The sequence below is a fragment of the Leuresthes tenuis genome, unplaced genomic scaffold (genome assembly GCF_036924035.1).
Source record: "Leuresthes tenuis unplaced genomic scaffold, fLeuTen1.0.hap1 SCAF_7, whole genome shotgun sequence".
Lineage (NCBI taxonomy): Eukaryota > Metazoa > Chordata > Actinopteri > Atheriniformes > Atherinopsidae > Leuresthes > Leuresthes tenuis.
In genome coordinates this window covers 8,335,870-8,360,787 of record NW_027325361.1, presented here as the reverse complement: position 1 = coordinate 8,360,787, position 24,918 = coordinate 8,335,870, and the positions used below count along the sequence as shown (strand labels likewise).

At 39.4% G+C, this 24,918-nt stretch overlaps 1 protein-coding gene across 1 annotated transcript in view; it reads right to left on the bottom strand.

The window, feature by feature from the left end:
• Positions 1–24,918, bottom strand: part of cachd1 (cache domain containing 1) — a 77,547-nt gene that overhangs the window by 49,607 nt on the left and 3,022 nt on the right. The gene's annotated exons all lie outside the window — the stretch shown is intronic.

Below are 24,918 nucleotides of genomic sequence, written 5' to 3'. Positions count from 1 at the left end.
CCTGCCGTCTGTCTACACTTTTTGTAAGCCACATTCCACACCAGTTTATAGGAATCCTAACTGATGCCATTATATGTCTTCTTTTATTTGGCTGTTTACCAATTTTATTCAGAATTCTTTATTGTAAGGGACAAAACAAATACATGTGTAATAATCACTTCTCTATAAATGAATTACTTAATTACTGGTTGCAGCTCTAACAGAACAATATCTCTTCAAAATAAACAAAGACACAATCGTCCCTTTTCAGGGAGTGACAAACAAACATAAGCAATTGTTTACTGAAATCTCCTTTCAATGCTTGTGTCTCACTCATAATTAGACAGTTGGCTTACATTCTAACAGGCTGAGTATGAGTCTGACATTTCAGTTACATCTAACGTGGTCTATAAACAAAGGCGACCAAAAACAGTCACACAAAGACTTTAACATTATGGAGTGCTCAGTTTAAACCAGACTGAATTCAGAATCCAGTCACAGTCTTTGTCATGATTTACTGTTTTAGTGAATATCAATTTTATCTTACAGGCCTCATGCCGTACAAACAGTTTTCATCACACACACACACACACACACACACACACAGAGCTGCATACTCCACAACTGAGTTATTTGCAAAGCCCCAGTCAGTCTACTGCTTCACACCCCTTCTTAGCATAAAAAAAGAAGGCCCAATATGTGGAGCTGTCAAACACGAACAAGCACACATGAACAGAATTGACACTACTGAGCGGGAATCATGTGCTTTTAAATTCAAGACTACCCAAACAAAAGAAAGAAGGGAAATGGGGGAGAAACAGTCACTGCAAGGGAGAACTCCATTCTCCATTGAACCAGCAATCCTGAAAAATTGGGAACAAATCCTCCTGAAGAGCGAGATAACTCCTGTTGCTGATTAGTAACAGGTTAGTTGTCTTTCCCTCAGTGCCTTGAGTGTTTGTTGTTGGAGCTGCTTTGCGGTTTTCACAGCTATGGAGCAGTCAAGGAGGAATGCTCAGCTCTGAAACCAGAGAGGCCTGAGGCTGCCTGGGCCACCGTGGACCTGTGGCCTCTCATGACCCATAATCAAACACTCACACATACACAAGCACACCCACAAAACTACACCGTTTCATGGCTTAAGCTTAGTTTATGCTAGGTCGACGGCGTAGATCGTGACGCCGTCAAAGTCCTGCGTCGAGGGAACGTGTTGCTCTGCGATTCACCATCCCGCTAGGGGTGTGTGGCTGTGCGGTTTCAGGGTTTAGAGCCGAATCCTTGCTGTTACTTACGTCACAGTTAACAACAGTAAAAAATGGCAACCGATGTGGAGCAGCTATATTTGCAATTGGAGCTCATCAATATTGAAGAACATATAATTATATTGCAAATGTTGTAGGGCAGGCAACAGAGAAGACGTTTGCTGAGGTGGTCTGTACGACCACTAAACCGGTCGAGGCTGAACGGGTGAATTTAAAACACTGGTTCGCCCACAACAAAGGCACTTTCGATACTTTCAAATGTCAACGGGTCAATTCTTCGCCGTGTACAGCCATTAAGACCGCAAAAAACAACTGCCAGAAATTATGTTCTGAGCAGACCAATCACAGCCCTTGCTGTGAGCAGTGAGGTGCCCTACACACCTCACTGCTCTCCATTCTATGCAACAATCACAATTACGGAAAATAAAAAGTATTTTAAGACCTGGAAATAACAAGTGTACATTTAAATAGCCCAGCTAATGTTCTGCTAATGAATAGAAGGCTAAAATCCACCTTTTCTGTTCACACAGAGGATTCTGGCAGACATTTGACTTTGTTAATGCGTAAAATGTAGATTTTAATTGTAGTATTTTAACAAAAGCTGTTTCTTAAAGGAGACAAAGGCACAGCATGATCGCTTGCTCTACACTATAATAATTCATTGCCCAAGCTTGTCTTTAGTAGCCATACCTTAATCAAAATTTTAGCAATGCACAAAACAATAAGAGTATCATAAAGACAAGCACGACAACATTAACAAAAACTAACTTGTCTCCTTTTAACGACTATTTCAACATTTTACAGCTATGAAAATTCTACGACAGAACATGAAGTGTGCATGTTTTCCTGTTCTTGGTGAAAGAAATTATTTGTCTAACCCCTGACATAACCCTGTCAACGGCTACATTTCAGACAGTGGTGTGATGAACCCTTGGACTAATTTATGAAGCTACAAGATAATCAATTTGTAACAAGAGCCTGGAAGCAAACTTTTTTTTAACAAAATATCCCAATTTTGTTTAGTCTCTCAAACCAAGTCAATAGAAGTACCATAAAATGGACACTTAAAAGCCACAGTATCTAAATCGGTATCTTTCACACAACTAAGCTCCCAAGAAATGCATTCAGACACTGATCACAGAAAACCAACCTTTTGTCTCATTAGCCCTGTTTTTAAATCCATCCACCTTGGGGTTAATCCCGACCACAGCCGAGTGGTTAACAGGAATGGCTAAATCTCAGTGAAGCTCAACCTGTGAGCTACTACGCTAAATACCAAAATATTTCCAATCCTTTGCTGTTTTGGGGGTTGAGATCCTGACTGTTGGCTTCTTCCTTGAAATATTTCCTCATATGCAGGATAACTGACTGATTATTCAAGCTTACTCTCAAGCTTAAAACTTCAGACTCACATGACCTCAGTTTTGGGGAAGGAGAAGGGCTGAGATTGAATCAGCATAAAAAAAATGTCCTCAGATTATTCTGTTGATCTGCTAAAATCTATGGACAAAAAAAGAGGCTTAATTTTATTTTTTTCTCCTTGTGGCATGTTGTAGCAGCTCATATCATCAGTTAAGCTCCTTTCTATGTATACAGCATCCATTTAATTGGATGTGCCACTTAAGCTCTTCTGTCAGGATCTCTTGGGGCTTCTGTAAACTACCCCAAGAGGCTCTTCTCCTTTAAAGTGACTTTTTTAGTTCCCAGCGAAGAAGTGGACAAAATCCAGACAGATGAATGATGACAGCAGACACAAGATAGAAACACCAAGAGTCACTTGGTTAGGTTTTTAAAGGGAAATGTAGCAATGGGCAGAGAGATTCAGAATAAAAAGAGAACAGTTAAAAGGGAATAAAGGAGATGAATGTGGGGAAGATGGAGAAACAAATGGGAAAAGGAAAGGAAAAGAGGGAGACAGGAAGTTATAGCTGGGTTAATTTTGGACTACACTTATTAGCAATTCATTCATCTTCAAAGACCAGCGTGGAGCATCATTGAGCCACACAAATTTATACTGGACAGCAGAGCAAGCACACAAAAAGAAATACACACACCTACAAAAGAACACAGTTTAATCCTGTCTTTAGGGGTTCATGTTGATCTGTGAACACAGTGGAGGACAAAAATGGGAACAACTCGTGTGGATCCAAATTCAAAGTATGTGGGCAATGCAAACTATGAAAATGTACATACTTAGTGCATATGTGTAGCTCAGAGACAGCTTAGCTCATTACAAGGAAGGTTTATGAAGGTCTCACACACGCATTTGACATCCACACATTAGGCTGGTGTGCACATGTGCTGGAGCTGTAGGGCCTGGGTGATGGGTTTCTACACAACTGACAGATAAAAGCCTGAAGCCCAAGGGACAGTAACTACTGCTTCCTCCATGCTACGGGTATACAGCCCAGCCCTTCTCCTTCCTTCAAAACGTTATCCCCCTCTTTGGCTTCTCCTCCCTCCCTATCTGCCCCTAGCCAACTCTGCTCATTGCACTACAAAGGACTGGGATACACGAATGCAGCATGAGAGCTTCATCTCTGATGTGCACATTGTTTTTCTCCCCTTCTTCTCCTCGTCTCTCATCATGTCTTCATCCCCAACCTGGCCTCCCATCTCAAGTTTTTTCCCTGAACTCTACAAAGCAAAGTCAGGAAACAGTCACCTGGGAGTGGAATAGTGAGGGGATGTGTGTATTTTCGCAATACAACAAAAAAAGGATGAAATAATTGCACCTGCAGTTTACAGCTCCATAACATCCAGAACAGAGCAACAAAAGGAAAAGGTATTTGTATTTATTCATCCATGAGGATAAACCTGGTGCACTAAACTAGCAGAAAACTAGGTGCTATACAGGTTATAATCGATGTCTTTCATTTTAATCATAACCTGCTGCAACACATCCACAGCTCAGTTAGAAGCTGAGGAAAACATAAAGGCAGTTTTAGATGCCGTTTTTAATGAGTGAAACATATAAATGTGACTACTGTATCATGTGAGCTTCCAGATTTTCAAATGGAAGTTCAAAGCTAACTGAAGCAATTTTCAAAAGCCAATAATGAATATCAAATGATTTTGTAAAGTGAGATAGTGAAAAAAATCTGAATCTCCTCAGCTCTACAGAGTGTTGTGGCATCTTTCAGCTCACTGTTTTGGTTTTAAAGCAACTTTAAAAAGGGAAGCAGTAAAAGATGGAATCCAGCTCAAACAGCCACACATTTCCCCAGTTGGTGGAGATCAAAATAAATTAGAGGAATAGTGAGCATTGGACTTGCATTCATCGGATGGACAGACATACAACTCCAAAATAATTGTTGCTCTCTCTCTCTCTGCTTGATATGTGTATGAGCAGCTGTTTTGCACCACATTCATGATAAGGTACAAAGATGTTCTGATGAAAATTGTTCCACATAAAAAATGCATTTCTGTATGCATGAACTAAGTTAACGGAGGGTTTATCTTTTAGCACGTGTGTACTCATAATGGGAAAACAGTATGTAACAAAAAAATGTATGGCTTGGGTTGCAAATGAACCAACAACCATCTGATGTCAACATCAGCCCAGGAGTGGCAGCCACTTCCGTACCCATTTTTCCAAAAGCTGATATCAAACTTGGCAAAGGTTTGAGTTTGGATGGTTATCACTCACAACCTGCCAAAACAGAGAAAACTAATTCTTAACCGCTACACTGCTGGTAAAAATCTGAGTAGAGATACTGAAATGTCTCTTTATTTTCACTGTAAAGAGCTATAAGGGAAAGAACACAAGCAAAAAAATATTCTATTGTTCCGTAAACTGTTAAAAATTCCACCTAGGCGGAAGAGTGCTTAAAATACAACACAACAGATCAATTCTGCACAGATTTCGAAAGCTTTAGCCACTGCAAAAGGAATCTCAACTTGTCAAGGTTTTGACCACGGTACAATTAAAAAAGAAAAAAAAAAAAGAAGGAAAAAAGTGGGAGGGGTTGAGTAAAAAGAAGCATGTCAAAGCTGGATCTGCAAATATCACTATAATGGCCATAGAAGAACCAAAGCCTTGCTAATTAAGTGCGTCTCCATTTCAACCAAGTGAAGCAGGTTGGCTAATTAAATGACTGGCTGTCAGTGTCTGCCAACTCCTTGCTGCTACATTTAGAGGGTGTTGGGGGTCAATCTAATTTGCTTGAATCCAACTAACGGACAACCTTAGGCAATGGCTCCAAAGCTCTAGCCCACACACTGTGTTAGTGTGGGGGGTGTATGTGTGTGTAGAGCCCTTATTTGTGTACTTGCTGATGCCAATCTGCTGCTGGAATAGTGGTAGAACAGGGTGGATTAGGCCACATGTAGAAACGATTCTTAGTCTATTGAATATCTTCATAAAAACATGAATCAGTTGTCATTGCTATGCTCTAATGGACAAAACAGTTCAATGTTCTTTTAAAAGACAAAGCCTAAAACCCAGGCTGGACTCAATGCTTCAAAGAAAGACTGAACAGTTCCACAGTTATGCCTGAAGTGTCATGTGAATCCTCCTCTGCTACACCTCACTCTCAAAGAGTTTCTGCTGAACTGGATTTCAGTCAAGCTTAAGCAGAGAAAAACGTGACTGGATCTTCTGTGAGCAATCACAGACTTAGATTCTGATGCACCTCCACAAATTTTTCAAAGCTTAACACAATGATCAATGGAGACTTTGAAGGGTGCGGTGGCGAACTCCACTCTGCTCTCAGAGAATCCAGCGTCGGGGACAGGAAGTGAAGACTGGGAATCTGTTCAACATCTGACAACTTCAAGGCCACATATAATGGCTTTTCAGTATGGAGAAACGTATATAAAGAGAAACACACAAGAATGGCTTTAAAATGATTTCCCCGAGTTTAATTCTCATGAGCAGTGACCACTCAAAAATATTTGACTTCTTATTGACAAGACGTTGAAAAAAAGATTTTTATTCCTAAACAATAAATTCATTCAGATCCGAAGTTTTATATATAATTATGACATGAACCATTATCATTTTTAGGCATATATTTTTGAAAATGTTAGAAATGTAAGGACAATGTTAAGCCAAAGTTTAATTTCCAATTAAATCTGAATAGTTTTATTTAAGTTTCTTCAAAGGCTAAAAAGTAAATACATTTTGTGGAGAGTTCCTTAAAACTAGAAAAAGTTTTTGGTCTAAACGGGTTATTGTAAGTACGGTAAAACAAAACTGAGGTTGGTGTCTTCCTTATTAAACATGGAAAGAAGATTTCATATGACTCGAAACAAAGAGAGAGAAAACCCGTGGATTTCAAACAAATGCCTTAAATTCATAACCACAGATGAAACAGATATTATTCGCCCCACATACACTGGTGGGCAAAGGGGCTTTGAGTCTGTCCCATGGTGAACTAAAACTGGACTTCATCTCCCTCCACCCCATTCATCCTGGGTCTCCTCCTGTCCTATGCAGTGGGAGGGTAAAGCCTGACAGCTACCAAGGGCTGTGGTTCTGAAATAACAAGACCCCCTTTTGTCCAAGCAGCATCAGAACCAAGGGAGGGTCACCAGCATGCAGACTCTAACAGCCTCCCCAGCATTCCCTGACACCTCCCAGAGAGGCTTAGTCTCAGCCTGGGATGTTTGCTCTCCCTCTCCACCAGACAGGATATAATGCTTTCCACATGTGAAAGTGAAAAAAAAGAAGGAGTAGTGGGAGGAGGACAGAAAAAGAGAGTAAAAGGGGGAGATGAGAGAAGTATAGAAAAGTGGGGCGGGGTCAGATGTGAACAGGAAAAGGGAAGAGAAGGATATCAGAACTGTGTTTGGAAGAAACGTATCCATCACAAAACCAGCCTAGATGTTTACTTGGAGCTATTTCTGCAATTATAGAAATAACATCTGAACACTTGGTGGATTCAAACCTTCATTCAGAAGTTACTAATAAGACTGGAATATCAAATAGTCTTATGACAATTTTCTATGTCATACTTTTCAAGCAGTTTTGTTGGTAGTGTCAAAACAGCTTTGACACCGTTTAAAAAATGCTTCTTTTCTTCTCCTTTAATCCACTTCTAGTATATCAAATCACAACTTATGTGGGTGGCTGTGACTCAGGTGTGAAGCCCGTACAATTTTTGGCTGTTCCAGATAAACGATGAGCAACAACAAACATAATTGTGCTGATCGCTGTAATAGTGGTTAAAAACAGCAGTCCTACATCAGACAGTGAAAGAAGTTCAAAGACTGCAATTGTAACAGTTTGGCAACCAAAGATAGCTGGGGAAAAATGTCAAACTTTGCTGAAATCTATGACGATCATCCTGCAGTGTGACTGCTGCTATGACGTAGATCTACAAACCAACCAACAGGAATGAAGAATGGAATAATGCTTTGATCAATGCGACAGCAGCAAAAACCAAAACCAAAACTAAACTAACAGTTTGGATGGAAGCCAAAAGAGCTCAATATTATTTGATAAATTCAAACTAGAAAACCAAATCTGAGTGAGTTGTGGCAACAGAAGCCTTGTATGTATAATGTTTCCACCAGTTCGTACCGCGACTGTGCAAAGTGGGCCCCAGCATGGAAAAAAAAACGTGAAGGAATTGCAGCTCCCAGGTGAGTTGCAAATCAGCAAACATATTAGCACACATCATAGTAAACAGTGCAGTTACTCTTTAGTTTGTCAGTTCATAAAACCTGCTTTACGTTCTTATGGAATCTGCATTGCTCTTCACAGTCGCAGGTTCAGCAGGTATTGTCATCATACCATCTGCATACATAAGGCACTATGAGGTAGCCACGTTCATTAGAGGTCTGTCACACAGTGTTGCTGCCTTGCAGTTATCTCACAAGATGGCTAAAATTCCACATTGTGTAGCCATCTTTGGAGTGGCTTGTTGTAAAGCTTGTTTTATGGTTGCCACGGCGCTCACGGCGCGTGACATCAAAATGACATATTTCCGCCTGGCACACCATGAAAAGGTGGCGCAGCACGTAGTCATGCACCAGATAGTCAGATATCCCACTGGAAGCTTTAAATGAGTGTTAAGATTTATCTGTGTAGAAACTTCCTCAATTACTACAATACTAGATTTAGTGTAGGATTTAGAACTATATGTTAACTTTTATTAATAAATTGTAAAAGTCTGTCTATTAGAATATGTTTTATTAGTTAGACATGATTAGTGTGTGGTTGCTTTGGCCTGAGGCCTTTTTTAATGTTTTAATGACTCTGTTCCCCATTGATTTGTTGTTCTCTTGGAGCGCCGGAGAACAACAAATCAGATGGAAAAATTCGAAAACAGACTCAGCGAAGAAGTGCGTCTGTACAGGCACCTGTATGACACTGCACTGAAACAGCATAAGGACCACGTCAACCCCCATAACTTGTGGACAGAGATTGGCAGAATTTTGAGAAAAGAGAGAGAGTTCTGTAAGAGTGTGCAGAAGAAGCTACGGGACAGATACGTGAAAGCCTGAAAGGCAACGATAATTCCCAAGTGTGTCCATTGAAGCACACTATTTCATAACAAACAAACAAAGTAAAGGTAACACAATACACTTAAAAGTCCTATAACAATATTCTAAGTACTATATCAGACTATAATGGTGATAACACACCTATTGAAATTTCAACTTCTGCAACTTCTTCTCAACTTTCGTCGTTGTAGAGTAGTTAGCGGTAACCTTTACGTAGCAGCGACACCTCTGTGACGGAGAAGATGTGACGTCATCACGGCAACCATACTGTAAGCTTAAGGTTGACGGTTCAATCCCTGCCCACTTCACAGACTGAACAGTCCATGGGCAAGACACTGAACCACAAGTTACTGCTCACAGCAGGTGAGCACCTTCCAAAGCATTTTGCCATTATTTGTGTGTGAATGTGTTTTGATGGGTGAAAAAGAAATGCAATGGAAAGCACTTAGTGGGATCTTGCTCAGTTTTAAAGATGCTAAAAGAGAGCAGACCATTTACCACCCGCCTCATTTGCAGGACAATAGATTGTAATGAGCCATTTGAACTGAGGCTCTGCTGCAGTCTAAAACTGAAGCATCGTGAATCCAATAAGAAAGACATCAAGCAACTAAAGTAAATCAGGGTTTTGGTTCTCTCCATCTTTACTCTGGTGTTAAGAAGCAGACATGAGTGCACAAGGTACTTAGATCATGCATTGTCAGTTGTGGGTAAAGGAAAACGAAGAAAATCTGACAAACAGATATTCTGCTCAAACGCAATCAAACAGTCTCAAGTTCTATGGCACAATGCTCAGTTGGATTGCTGCAATGATATCAAGACACACATCAGTAGTGTGACAGCTCTGCATGAAAATCCAGATTTTTTTTATTCTCCAAGCACAAACTGTTAAGTGTGCCAGTGAGAGCGTATGTCAAGAAGTGCATATGGTTAGAAGGATTGGGCATAAGTCAATACCTTAAGGTTTTCCCTACACAAGGTCTTTGAAATCAAGGGAACAGAGTCATTAAAACATTAAAAAAGGCCTCAGGCCAAAGCAACCACACACTAATCATGTCTAACTAATAAAACAGATACTAATAGACAGACTTTTATCATTTATTAATAAAAGTTAACATATATGTTATAATTGGCTTTATTCTTAGACATTATAACATATAGTTCTAAACCCTACACTAAATCTAGTATTGTAGTAATTGAGGAAGTTTCTACACAAATAAATCTTAACACTCATTTAAAGCTTCCAGTGGGATATCGGACTATCCTTCTTGACAGCAGTAACATCTATTTAGTATGTATCTGCAGTAGCGCCAGGCTGGCAGTGCATTATGGGAATAACAACTTGCTGCTAAAGTGGAGCCAATGTGAAAACGTTCCAAAGACTGATCAAAGCTGCATACCTGAGCACCTCCATTATGGTGATAAAATCTAACAGTGAAACAGGATGAAAAAAACAAAACCTCACACACAGCGGTCAAACTAGTCCAACAAAGGAATGCACCATAATGAGAAAATTCTGTGTTTTTATAGGATCTTTGAATTTTTCTCTATAAAAAGCCCATTAATGATGGAGTTTCTGTTCAAATAACACGACTGAGCCTGAAATGGTTGTGGTTAAGCCGGTAAGCAAAGTGCAGATGACTGTAAGTCTTCAGTGATTTATGCCATTTGTAAATAAACATGGATGAAGGTAATTATTAAAAAGGAATTACCTGCCTCTAAATACTCCTATATAATGCAAATATCTATACTTTAGGGTTATAATGTTACAACTGGGAGAGAAAGTCTAATATCCAGATGTACATGGGTCATATAGACCAGCAGCTTTCAGTTAATAGACAACAAATCTGCAATAGAAAGCCAGAGTGTCTCCACAACATTTAATCTCAAGATGGGGCTTCACCTCCCTCAAGCTGGATGCCAACCTGCTGGCGGCCTGTGGCACCAAAAGTCCCAATCACACCCCAGTGGTACACCCTGGCAGGGCCAAAACCTTGTTCTGAATCTTTTAGCTGAACTTGAAGATCAACTGTACTAGAATGAGTGGAGAGTGTGGACATACTAAGACTCATATACCGTAACCCCTGTCCAAAAAGGGCAGAGTGAAAATGCACCAATAAAACCTAGAACTTTGATATATGGTTCCTGTCAAGAGAGCGCCCCTCTCAGCCAAGTGAAAAGATGTTCAAATGGGGGCCTGCACTGTCTGCACAAATATCCTGGATTATCTTCACATTCCTATGCTATGGACTCATCTGTAAGGGCTTTCACATTTAGTTTTCAAGCATCCGTTTAAAGGAATATTTGAGTCTGTACAAATGTTGTAACCATGAGAAGAAGACAAAAAGTGGCGTTTCATTTTGGACCATCACTAACTCAATCAACAAATCCTGAGTCAAACTTTTCTTAAATAAATGGAGCCTAAGAAGTTCATGCTGGATGGATGGAATTAAAATGAATAATTGTCCTCACATTGAAAGAGTCAGACGAGACAAATAAGGAAAACTACAACAGAAATAGGTAGAACAAAAATATGTCATGAAGCAGGTAAATGTGTGGGGGTAGCAGAAAGAAAGCAGACAGACAGAGGAACCGAAGGGAGAGATGGTGAAGAGATAAAGAAGAATAAAGGACACAGGACAGAAAGGGGAAAAGAATTCCTCGGGTGGTCTCCTTCTCGAGTTTCGACGCAAGATGTGAGATCATGTCTGGCCACTGCTGTAAGGTCTCTACACAGACAAGGCGCTTTGTTCTAACTCATGTACTCTTAAGGCAGTTACATGCACTGATTATTAAAGGCAGGGGTCGCTCTGGAGGGAGGATTAAACTACATATGATACCGGTTTTGACTTTGCAAAGCTAATCTATAGCAGTCTTGTCCTGTTGACCTATGTTGGCATTTTATTACTTAACCCAAAAGAAACAAATGTCTTATATAACAATATACATTAGTCAAAACTTAGACATGATGCCACAGTGCTGTGGTGGTTGCTAAGGTTTGGAAGTTATAAGACTAAAGAAGAAACTGCAGTTGAAAAGCCTGATGTTTTTAATTTGACAGTAAACTGGAATTACCTTGTAAAGTGACAGACCTACAGATACACACATAAACCACCAGTTTATTTTGGGTACTAAAGTCTCTGTTTGACCAAAAGCTGAGCGTCATCCTTCATTAAGGACTGATTTTTTTAGCAACCTACATTATTTTCAGGGAGCCTAATCAAATTGCCTCTAAGAGCTTCCATTCATAGAGTGAGGCATTTGGACTGCAGACATTTCAGTATGACAATAAAACAACCAAAGGAATGTCTCTTCAATTCGGTGCCATTTTAAGTCTTTCACTTAAAGACAGAACCGATAGAGACTGAATCAAACTTGAACAAATTATATCCCCAACTCATTCAGAACAAAAAGTAGGCCAAATCATGATGAAGTATGACGCAAAACTAGCATCTAGGGAGTTCTGCATGAATTGCAACCAAGCAGTCTGAAGCACCAGAAATACTGCTTTCTCATTCCAGTTTTCCCATATTTTATCATCTAAGAATCATACTGACTGATCAAGAAAAATCCATGAACAATGTTTTCTATCAAAGAGATTCCGAAATAGATGAACACACATGTGTAGCTATCACTGATAGCTTATGAGAAGTAAATACATGCAGAGGAAGAGAGGCTGCATGGTCTGATAGGAGCATCAGAAGACCAACATATCTTCACATATTCGTTTGCTGCTGTACTTCGGTTTAAAATACTGTATCCATATTGTAAGATGACGTCAAAAAATGAATCATTGTTGACATGAAACTGAATTGCTGAGCAGAGTAATACATGCCATGGCCTAACACAGAACAGCATTAGTCTTAAGGACATGATGATTAACTGGATGCAGGATTTGTGTTGGCTACTTAGGGGTAGAGACGGGCAACCTGGGAGCTGCGGTGAGGAAGGAAAACATCAGCCCCTGTTTGGCTAAATGACAAAAATACACATATAAGCAGATGTATGCATACTCATAAAGACAAAACATTGAGATGGAACAAATAACACAGCTTGAGACATCACACACTGAAGAGCTTTTTCAGCCTATTTTGACACCGAACCGGCACACATCAGCAAAGCTCTGCTAATGCAAGCAAGTGAATTAAAAGGAGGACAGTTGCTGGACTCGTCACCTTCATTTGCTGCAGGAAACCACAATGCCAATATAAACATGTAAAACACACTTCCACACAGACGGAAATCTCTGTTTTCTGAGTTCAACCTGCATCGCAAAAATTGTCTCAGAGAAGTGGCAAAACTGCTGGATGGACAAAATGACGATGACCGTTCAGCTGACGACTGAAGCTTTTCATGAAGTGACCTGTTGGTTTAAAGAAATAGTGAGATCTGTTGTTTGGAGTTGAGGGTCTCTGGAGAAATAAAAGGCAGGGAAGGTAAATGATGGAGAGAAAAAATGTGCACCAGTTGGTTTTGGATCAGGTGAAACATAGTCAATATTCCCATAAACTCCAATACAGAGCTTTTGCTGGAAACTCAACCCACAGTGAGTGTGTATAAAAAGACTTTTAGACAAACTTCTGTTCCAAACCCTGCCGAGCAGTGCAGCTACAGTAAATACAATTCATTGATACTGTCTCAAAACTATTCCATTCAGTACAGGATGTGATCAGGTCTTTCAGTTACACAAAACCAACCATTCCAGTACATTTTTATTACAAATGCCCTGAAGGAAGTCTTCACACATAAAGAAAAAGAGGCGTTTCCACCTTTTGATGAACTCAGCACATTGAATGAAATATATTAGAAGAAGTTTCACTCTAAATTTCATGATATATATCAAACACAGCCTAAAAAAGGCTTTGTATACAATTCCTAAAATGTAAACACTTTTTTGGTTGGTAAAACCATTATTCCTGTTCCAGGTACATTTATCATTTGTTTCCCTTGTGGGAACGTTATCGGAAGTCTTCAGTGTTGCCATCAACTTTCAGAGGAAAGTAAATGTAGCTAGATAATGCTAATGTATTCCTGCTGGAAGAAATGTCTGAACTATATAGAAACATTCCAGCTTGTTTTTAGTATAATGTTAGACCTGGCAAGACAAAATAAAATCCCTGAAGGGGAGGTGGAGCCTTGTAAGTGACCAGGACCAGTTGAATGAAGAAAAACTTTTGCCACTAATAGATTAGATCAGAAGTTTTCAGACTTGCAACTATAACGCAGATACGTAAGTATCACTGACATGTCATGCATGTATCACTGTGAGTAAGCATGTACCCTCATTAAACACCTCACTATTAAGTGCACACAGTACACCATAGAGTCACAGACTGTTAACTTTAAATTTATAAGCAACAACTACCCTTAAAAACAAACAAAAAAAAGATCTTATGAAAATAGATTTTCACTGATATGTCAGCAAAGCACACACACACACACACACAGTGCCTGTTTGAGGAATATGTCAAATATGGGGGATGTGAACTGAATATGAATCTGTTTTTTTTCTGTGCCGTTTAAACATTTAAACCTCTGCTATTCAAATTCATGAGTCAATCATTGCTATGTGCAGAATCTTGAGTGTGAGTGCTTTCAAAAGGAGAGGAAGAGAGTTCCCCAAGGACATTCACAAGTTTCTGGTATGTAAATGATGAATTGCTTTGCTGTTGTAAATGTGAGGAGACGGGGAGCGGTAATTCTGCGATGATGTATGCAAAAGACGGGACAGATTCTCCCATTTGCCATTCCTGTTGTAGCAGTCGGACAATCAAGCGGCTGGGGTTGGTTCTATGCTGCACATACCATGACACGGACTATGTGAAAAATGGGCTCATTTGTGTCATAAAAAAGGCACCGTCAAGAACTATTGTCTACATACTTGCATTCAAGGTCACAAGACCAGCAAGTGAAATTTAAGCAGACTATAAACACATACGCCTTCTTGCTTTGGCTTCTTGCTAAGGCTGAAATTGCTCCCTTTAACACTTGAGTTAAGTTAATTGTTCATACAGCATGTTACATTTGTCTCTTGGTTCTATTTGACTTCATTATTGACAGTAAACATAACCGCTCCTACATCTTATTATTAGAAATATGATAGAATTAAATTTCATGATATTTCTATGAATTTTTCTCTGAATCTAACAGCAGAAATATCAAAGAAACGTGTCACAGTGAAGCAAAAGTTCGGTTGGTACAGCCCATGCACCCCCACTGGCTGTGTTTCAGAGCCCTGGCACCATAAAGCATTCCCCTGATAATCTTTTCATTTGTAACGTTGTCTGCAATCGCCTGCTGGGTATCATTAAGTAGAAGGGTCTTGGAGAATACAGAAAAACCTATGGTTTTCGTCATATATTATATTGTGAAGACCCAACCTCATACATAAGTAATTCAAAAATCAGCATACAGTGGTAGAGGCACAGTGAAAAAGTCTCACAGGTTACCGCTCCCACAGAGCTCAGTATCAGTTTAACAGACGTTTCACACACAGACCGAGTAACGCTGACAGATGAATGTTTCCGGAAAAAGGTAAGGGATCTGGCTACAGCTTTGTGAAAGGTAGCAATGAACAGAGCAGGCTTAAGGCCACTTCATTTTTGTTTTTGTTTTGTTTTTTAAAAATCTAGTCAGTGCCAAACAACATCAGAGATCCTGTGCCAACAAGATTTCAGAGTTTTGCATACAGTTATTTATTTTCTGCGGTTTGACCTTCATTGGGTTTTTACCCAGTTAATACTTGGTGTGCTTTTGTGATTACTACTAATTCAATGATTCTTTCATACTCAGATTTTTCTGCTGCACCTCTGTGAAGCAGAGCCAGTGACACCAGAGCAGAAACGCGATCAACAGAAAAATTTCTTGATACAACACATAGCTATAGCATGTTTTTTGAAATGTCAGTAAATGTGTAATTTATTTGAAAAAAAGTAAGTCAGGAAGGTTGCACAATGTTTCCTGTTCCACTGCCAGGAGATGCCAGCAGCAACTCCAGCTGGCTGACTGCACCAATGTCGGGGTTAGACATGCTGAGAAAGGGCCAAACCTGGCAACAAACTGCTCTTTTGGAAAGAAAACTCCCAAGACTTGGAAGTTTGAAAAGATCAGAAAAGAGTGGTTGAAACTTGATCAAATGAGAATGTAGCTCGAGTTAAAATGAGTAAAATACAAATAAATGTTTAAGTGGTCAAACATACCAACTTGCTCGTCTGTTTGCTTACCATGATGACTGCTCAAATCGACTGCCAGTACCGATTTCCCAAATTCTAAACTTTTTAGAAATTAAAATATTTTTTGGTATTGACTAAACATTTGGGAAGGATCTGGTAAAACTCAATTCAGTCTCAACAGGGAAGCCATCTTCATCTAAATTAATTGTTTGAAGGGGTTCACCCTATGGAGACTGGAGCCCTTATCAAATATCTGTTGGGCCTTATCGGCACAAAAACGGACATCTACGTTTACCTGCCGCTGCTCCTCTTTGGCAATTCACACCTGCCAGACAGAACGACTCAGCTTTGCATCAATACGTGCTTACGCACATCAAGTTGGCGTTGCTGAAACAATTGTCCCAAAAATTATCTGTGATCCGGCCTTAGGATTGTATTCCTCCCAAAAATAAATGATGCAAATCATAAATTTCTCATTCTTATTAAGTCAATATGTAGATGTCATGACAGTAGGTGCATAAAAAAAGTGGCAGCATCATCCAGGTAACCTAAAAAATAATAAATGTAAACACAGTGTTAATATAATGTTCATATCATATCAAGCCAAACCAGGATCTTTTTATAAACTTCAGAGAGTCAAAGTAAACAAGTGAAAACAAAACCTAAAGGGCAAAAATAAAACCCTTCGGAGTGCAAGTCTGGAGTTATTCCTCCTCCACCCTTCATACTGTATTACACAGACTTTGTAACTTTTTTCTCTCCTTTAACAAGTGGAAACAGTCATATTTGTCCACATGTGTCCTCTCTAACAATAACGACAAATGACCTACATGGATATTTAGGTTGGAGAACTTGCTGCCAAGCCAAATAAATTAAATGTTTGTTGTAACTAAGAAGTTAAATCAAATCAGGCAAACCACAAAGACAAAGTAAACACAGTCAGAGAGAAAAATCATGGTAAAATGATCTGGTTTCTTAAGCAAGAAACAAACATGCTGAACGCTTCCGCTGCAAGATGATTTCAAGATGGTCTCTATGCAGCAAAAACATACGTTTTTCTGAGTCACAGACTGCGTATGAGTCATTTATCATCCCAATAAAGGGCTCAGTTATTGTATCTACAATAATGTAAGTAATCTTTATCCTCTGCTGGATTTACATCCCAGTGGGAAGTAAACCCCTGAAATGGAAACCACTTTGACTGTAAAAAAAAAAAAACACATGGTACTGGCACCTAAACTAGAAGTGTATAAAAAATAATGCTGGCATGTCAGCAGAGGACTAGATTTAAGGATCTTCTATTGCTTTTCCCGCATTTTTGTTTCATCACTCGCTCAAATAATACAAATAAAAGTTGAAGTTTGAGACACTGTTACTATATGCAGCTGTAGCCACTAAGTGCATGCAGCTTCATACATGTCTCTGTCGATGTGAGGTACTGTAGGTATGCATGCTGGTAAAAATAGCAATGGTGTCAAAGTGTGACTTTCGATTTTTATTGCAGCATTCAAAGCATCATTTCAGAGTCTCCCCATGTTTCATCTCACATTCAAAGCCCTGACACCTAATTAGCAGGCTATATCAGGCTGTCTCTCTTGCCATTTCCTCCACCAGAATGAAAACACTGCATCTCTTTTCATCTTCTGATCAGCCTTGTCTTACAGAGACTGTGGCAGAGAGACCAAAGTTCAACTCATCAGCTCAGGTCACTTCCTGATTCATCATCAAAGGGAGCGAACCAGCAGCAACCTAAAAGCACAGGACACCGTTTCACATACCACCACCCACAGACACAATTACACCGGGAGGCAGGAAAAGATGAAGATGGCTGGAAAGATAGACACAAAATAAAAGAACATTTTAATACAGAACAGGAATAGTGGGGCAGACGGCATTTTTCAGATTGCTGATGAGAAGAAACAAAGAAGGACCATAGTTTTTAAAGAATGCTGCTGAAAATAGCTGCTGTTAATATGTTACAAAAACTTAAACGAAGCAAATCTTTTCCCAACGTTTTGTTTTAACTTCCTAAGTTAACACAAAATAAAGGCTGAGAGGAACTCATTAAAGCCATCATAAGATAAAGGCCATTGCCAGCAGTAAGGGATGAAATGTTTATCCAGGTTCTTCTTGCGTAAAAAAAAAAAAAAACATGTCCTAACAGACACGGAATAACTCACTTTGGCAAAATGCTGCCTGCTCCGTCTTGTCCATCTTTGCTGCTTCTTTTTTTAACTCGCTCATTAGTCACGAATGTGATTTTTATTGCCTGAAAAATAGACATATGGTGTGAGGTCATCTTTTACCAGAGTCACACACAAAGTGCAGAAAAGTTGGCAGCACAGCAGCAAATGTAATACGCTTCATTTGTTCAGAAGGAGTTGCTCTGCCATACTATCTTTTTTTGCATCTAGCCAACACACGGTCTTACTTGAGGTACCACTGTGTTTGTTTTAAACAAATAATCACAAAATGAAAACTCCCATGCACCAATGCCAACCAACCATCGGACGAAACTAACTGTTAAGACTAATGAGGCTGCTGTTTGGTTGTTCCGAGGTCAGAGAGCCCCAGCATTTTTTTCTTTTAAAGGTGTTTCTGCATAGCTGTTGCTCTGCTGTGATAGGCCATTTCTGTTTGTAGATGTGCACCGCACCCTTTTATTAGGCCTCTGTTTAAAAAATTCTCCCCACATATGCGTCACTACAGCCTTAAGTTTAGTTGGCTTTACGAGGCCAAGTGTGACATTAATGCTGCATTACAGAAAAAAAGACTGTCAAACCCCTTTGTTTTCCTCTGTCTTCTCTCTTCCTTACAGTTTATGCTTTACGCTGCCTGACTGTAAATCCTGCAACTCAACCAAATGTTGACTGAATTGTTTTGAAAGATCCATCAACAAGTTTGATAATTAAAAGCCAGAAAAAGAAAACATTTGTGCAGCTACTTGTGATTTAAAAATGAGATTATACAAGATTTTTGAGTTGCAGCAGCCTCATGCTTATGAATGGCTGTGAAGAAAGAAGTTAGACTAGCTGAGTCGACCTCCGTGACTCTGTGACCCCAGAATTTGAGACGCATAATAATTCATCACCAACAGAGCAGATTGCTGTAACTGTTCTGTGTGTGTGTTTGAGACTCCACAACATGAGAGCCTTCCAGTTCTTGCCTGGCACTGCTGCACACCATCTCTTCTACTATTCTTTTATTCCAAGCCCCTACACCTTATTTAGCATTTTCTCCTGCACTCTTAACTGCTTTCTGCTGTGGGGAAGAACCCCAAAGCCTGCCGTTACATATGCAAAGAGAGATTTTTTTCACCAAAGGAAATGCAGCTATCCAAACACGCACACAAAAACTGCAAACACGCATAAAAACACAGATAGAAATTTGAGACAACCTCAAAAAAGCACTGAAAAACTGTGAAGTCTGAGTTTATTCCAAGTTTATGTATGCAACACAGAGCCCCGAGAGAGAGGGGCAAAAGCAGAAAAAGAGGAGAGAAAAAAGGGCATGAAAAAAAAAGAAAGTCTGATCTGCTTCTCCACAGTAGGAGTTCCAACTCTCTCCTCATCGAGAATGCAAAGCCTCTTCTGCAGGAGGGTGTGCATGCATGTGTGTGCATACTGAGGGGGATGGGGCCCTTAAAAAGCCTACTTCTCTGGGGGAGGGAGCTGGACCCTATATTCTCCTTCCCCTCCCAAATGGGTATTTTGCTCACTACCCCTTTTCCCTTTACCACAAAATCCCCACCCCTTCCCTTTCCCCCCTTTCTCTCTTTTAGGAAGAGTTCATTTTGAGTTGTGGCCATTGTGGCGAATGAAGGAACTGACTTGCTAAAGGGTGGCCTTGGGTCTCTTTGGGTCACACTGCCAGGTCAGGCCCGTTGGAGCTAACTAAGAAACACTGTTAGAAATTTAGAAAAAAGAATCACTATTGGATCACCAATAAATATTCTTTCTCTCACTCCGATTGGATGCATTTGTTATCGCTTTTGGTGTATGTGAGCAGCAGAGATAACTTTTGTAGAATGGCGACGCAAAGGGACTAATAGTTAAAGGGAGGTAAAGGGTTGATGGAGGTAGATATCTTTCCAAAAAACAAAACGGAGAGAGACATGGCTCAAAGTCAACACACTGAAAAGGATTACTTAATCAAAAATTCATCTGATATATGTATGAGAATAAATGTCCAAAACGTGGGGGGGGGGGGGGGGACGACAATTAAACAGATTCAAGAAAGTCAAACCAGTGAAATTAAAGTAATGTTATTTTACAAACACTATATTGCCAACAGTCTGTTTCAGTTCAAAAAATGACTAAGTATGTACAACTGCTGAATTATTGTAAAAATCATATGAATCATTATTTGCGTAAAGACCTGGGAGAAACAGGTTCTTTCTACATATTACCTATAATTGTTGGAGGAAGTAACCCCTCTTCTTTGTTTCCTCGCCGCTGCAACAGAGGACAGCCAAAGTTTGTGGGAACATGTTCAGTTGTAACAACCAAGCAAACGAGACTTCATATTTTTTGGCTCACCATATGAACTTAGCACCAATCATTATAGGTTAAAAAAAACAAAAAACAAACAGACATGTGAACATTGGTTAAACGTTAGCATTGTAACCAAAAGTTCCATTTCAGCCATTAAAGAATTAAACTTTAACTCTTCAACCAACAGCCAGCCAGTTATTACCATACGTCAGCATTCCTGTCAACAGCACAAAGACTACTACGAACAAACAAAAATTGTCCTGATGGTATATAAAGAGAGAAAGGAAAAAAAAGAAAGATTACGTTCTTTTCATAAAAAATAAATAAAAAAATCCCTGACAGGATGCACGCATGGACTGTTCTGTTTTGAATATCTGATGTTCTAATTGTTGGATGCCAAAACTATAACTGAAAATAAAACTTGATTAGCAAACACGATTATCACAAAGCAGATGTGAGCACAGATGAGTGTGCTACCTCCAAGTGGAATCCTGATGCTTCTCAGGTAAAACTGATAAAGATGGCATGTTTACAGCTGGAAAAAATGTTATTTTTCCTAATCTGACCGTGATTAAATTTATTGCACTTTGATGGAAGAAAACATTCAGTCTAGATCCTTAACAGGAGTTTGGCATTTTAGGGCAGGTCAGTACGAAATGCAAATAGGAAAAGACAGACAGTAAACAAAGGAAAACACAAATATGTGAAGGCAGTGGAGGCTGCAGAAACACTGCAAAACCAATTTCAGTCAAGGCCAAACTGAGAAATGTGGGAAACGGATCAAAAAGCGGTCAGATAATGATCTGGCCATGACAGTAAAGACATATTTAAACCACAACAGCTGGTGCAGAAGAGGAAGAACATCAGTTTCAAACTCTATTCTGACCACCATCCAGAAGGAGCCAAGAGACAGTGCACTGGGCTGTAAACTGGGGAAAAAGTAAAGGGATTTGACTGAAATAAATGGGAGTGGTGTCATCCAAAAGATTTCAAGGAAAATCTCGGAAAAGGTTCCTTCCCATATTTTTCTTGCCAAGCAAGGTTGAATGACAGCATGCACATAAAAAGAGGATTAAATTAGACTAAAAATGATACATGTGGAGTTTTTAGGCCTGGAAAATTTTAAATATGGCCATGTCAACAGAAAATCTTTTTAAAGAAGATTTTACATGTAATATGCCAAGTCTGGCGCTAGCCCATCAATTCTACGTTTATTGACCAGTGGAGGAAAGGTTTTCTGTTCTCAGTTTTATGATAACAAAACTTCTCTTTTTTATACACCAGAGCCAACACTCAAGTTTAAAAATGACACAAGTGTAACGTGGAGGTCATACAAGGAGATCGGACAGCAGCAAACTTAATAAATAAATAAAATTACATATTTACCTGTTTTGATTTCTTTCAAAATAAAATTTGCAGTATGAAAATATTCTAAGAACAGTGTTTATCCTTCAAAACATGTCTTAGGAGAATAATTAGGTTTGATCCATAATGTTCCAATCTTAGACTGTAAAAAAAACAAATAAAAAGAAGCAAGCATCCATTGTCAGACTTAAAGCTGCCATGGAAAATTACTTTCAATTTTTAAATTCCTAAAGGCCAGAAGGTGCTCGCTCCAACAGATTTGGAAACTTCATGAAATCCTAAGTCAATGGTTTTTCCCTGCAACTCAATCACTCCATGTTGTTGGTTCTTCTGCATTATTTCATAGATATTTATCCTCAATTCAAAATTCAAAACTTAATGATCGAAAGTCAGGGTCAGGATATAAGGCTGTATTTTTTGCATTTATAAGCAGTAAAGTTACCATCAGACAGCAACACCTATCTCAGTCTAACGTCCAACAAGTCTGAGGAGTTCACCGTGTCTGGTATATGTTCAGTGTGGACGTTGGAGTCACTCCAGTTAAAGGCAGTTGGGTTTTAAAGGCCTGCTGAACCCCCCTCTCTGGATTCAAGCCAAAACAAGCAGTCCAACATTTAATAAAATTGCTCTGTTCTCTTAAGCATTGTGATGGGAAGATAAAGGTAGAATCAACAGATCTGAGCTGTTTTCCCTGGGTGTTTGACAAGCCAAGAATTTCCAAGGCTTACACCGAAGTTATTCCAAGTTTTAAAACACGGCAGACGTCGCTGAGGGACTTTGCAGCTGTAGGCAGGAAACTTTGGGGTTTTTTTTCCCCCCAGAAAAATGAATGTAAATGTAACCAAAAATAAAACACAAGTTATAGAAGTTAAATTGGGAGAGAAAAAAGCCATACACACATCAGAGCAGAGCACATCAATTACCATGTTCATTTAGAATTCAGCTTGGATAAAACTGAAATATAAAGCACAAAAACACAATAAAATGAGTGCAGTTCGGAGTTGTGAAGTATTTGTGTATAAGCAGCAACTTGGGACCAAGATCCAATAACTATGAAAACAAGGAAGTTTAAAATAAAGAACAAAAAAATCTCCCTGCAACAAGAGCTTGGAGAAGAAAAAAAAAAGATAACAGTCAAAATGGAAAAAGAACAGAGGTGCAGATAGTTCAGCGGATCCTCCAAGGGCTTGTAAATCACGGAGGCTCATCACGATTTATGGGAGGTGTAAAAGAGAAGATTTCTGCCCTTGAACTGCAGTGCACGGCTGACTAATGCAAAGCACCTGTAGCTCTGTCAGCCTGAACACACCATACATACATAAACATGAGACAAAAAAAGGAAGGAAAACAGTGTTCCCCAATACTGCCACCAGTTAAAATCCCCTTCAGCTTCAAATCCTGAACGCTAATAGATAAAATCAGGCAATGATGACTGTTTAGTAGGGGAATAATCACACGCTTGATAATCCAAAGGAAACCCTACAGTAGTTAATGGAAAAGACTTTGAGCTTGTTCCTTATTCCTCTTGAGTTATGAAGATACTTGATCATAAGACCAAATAACAAGCAGATAAGATGTGACTTTCATTCTTGATGTACATTTACTCTAGCAAGGAGCATGAAATGGATGTATTACTTATAAGAGACCTGGATGTTCATATAGTAGTTTTGGCCTTCTTGTGAGAATGACCACATCGCTATTTTTTTCTTCTCTACATGCTACTCTTTTGAAGATCATTTGCTTTTTTTTGGGTGAACTATGATAAAAAATGTTAGGAATCTCTTGTTATGTCTTCTTCTGTCACAGATGCAGTCAAACACAGCAAGGCCAGTCTAAAGTCTTTGTGTAGAAGATTAGATGTGCAGTAGTTCTGGAATGAATTTCATCATTAATTGAAGAATATGCTTGGACATGCGTACCTAGAAAAATGTATACACTGGGCCAAAAAAAAAAGGATTGATAAGAAAAAGCAATAGTGTCAGATAAAGCAGTGGGTGTGAGAAACTAAAAGTAACCTTGACTGAGCTCACTGCCATGCAAGTAGTGCAGCAGGAGGCAAGAAGGCTTTGAAGCTGTACAGCAGACAGCGTAGCAGGAATTCTGATGTCCTGCTGCATATCCTCAAATCCTCCTCATTCCCCACCCCCCCCCCCTCTCTGCAACTGATTCAATACAAAGTTAGGAAAAGAAACACTGTTTATTCAGCTGAAAGCAAATAAAAAGAAAGTGGTAAAAAGAGATGGAGGTTGAAATAAAGGCATGGGGAGAAAGAGAAAGGCCAGGGGAGCGCATGTCCGCTAAAATAAACTTTATCAGTCTGGAGCTCCGTTGTTTTTGTATCAAACCCAAACCAGAAAATCAGACTGAAGACAGTGTAAGAACTACCTTAATTCTCTTTTTCTACACAAAATGCTATCAACCTAAAACACATTATCAGTGTTGAATTTGGGAGATGATACTCTGTAGGATGAAGCCCTTTAAACTAACCTGTGCCCACTTTATAGCTAATCAGTAATCAGACTGAAAGCAACTGTAGATGACTGGAGCTGGAAAATGCTTGACAAAAGAAAAACACTTACCCTGGAGATAAGTATTACATCATAAATCTGAAAAATAACTTCTCAACTTAAGCAAAGTGTCAACTGTACACCCTCAGGTCCCCTGAGTAACTTGGTGACAGACTAAACAAGGCTGACCTAGTGACTCGGGAGCAGTGACAAGGCCTGCCTCAAATTACACATCTGCCAGAGAATGAGGGGTGGAGTGGAGACGACTACAGTTACATTTCTAGTGGAGAGGCTGGGATCTTCACCAACCAAGAAAACCCTCAGAGCTGGTCAAAACAGAACCCCATGAACTCTGCATATTGACACCTCACTGAAACATGCACAGAGCTTCTCCTACAAAATAATGACTGCTAATTGTGACTTTAAGAGATTCTAATCTAAATCTGTTCTTGCACATAACCATCAAACATTAGCTGTACATGATCCTTCTGGAGGCGATCTATGTGCAACACATTCTTATAACTGGAAAGAGTTCATTTGGTTCTGGTGTGCGGATCCATTACTTAGAGCATGCAGCATGTAGGACACAATGTAAGCTGCAGAAAAGTAAAGTAAAGTCTGTTCGATATGTTTGCAGTGAACAGAAGTCATTATTTTGACCATTCTGGCAACAGTCCTCAAAGAAAACAAT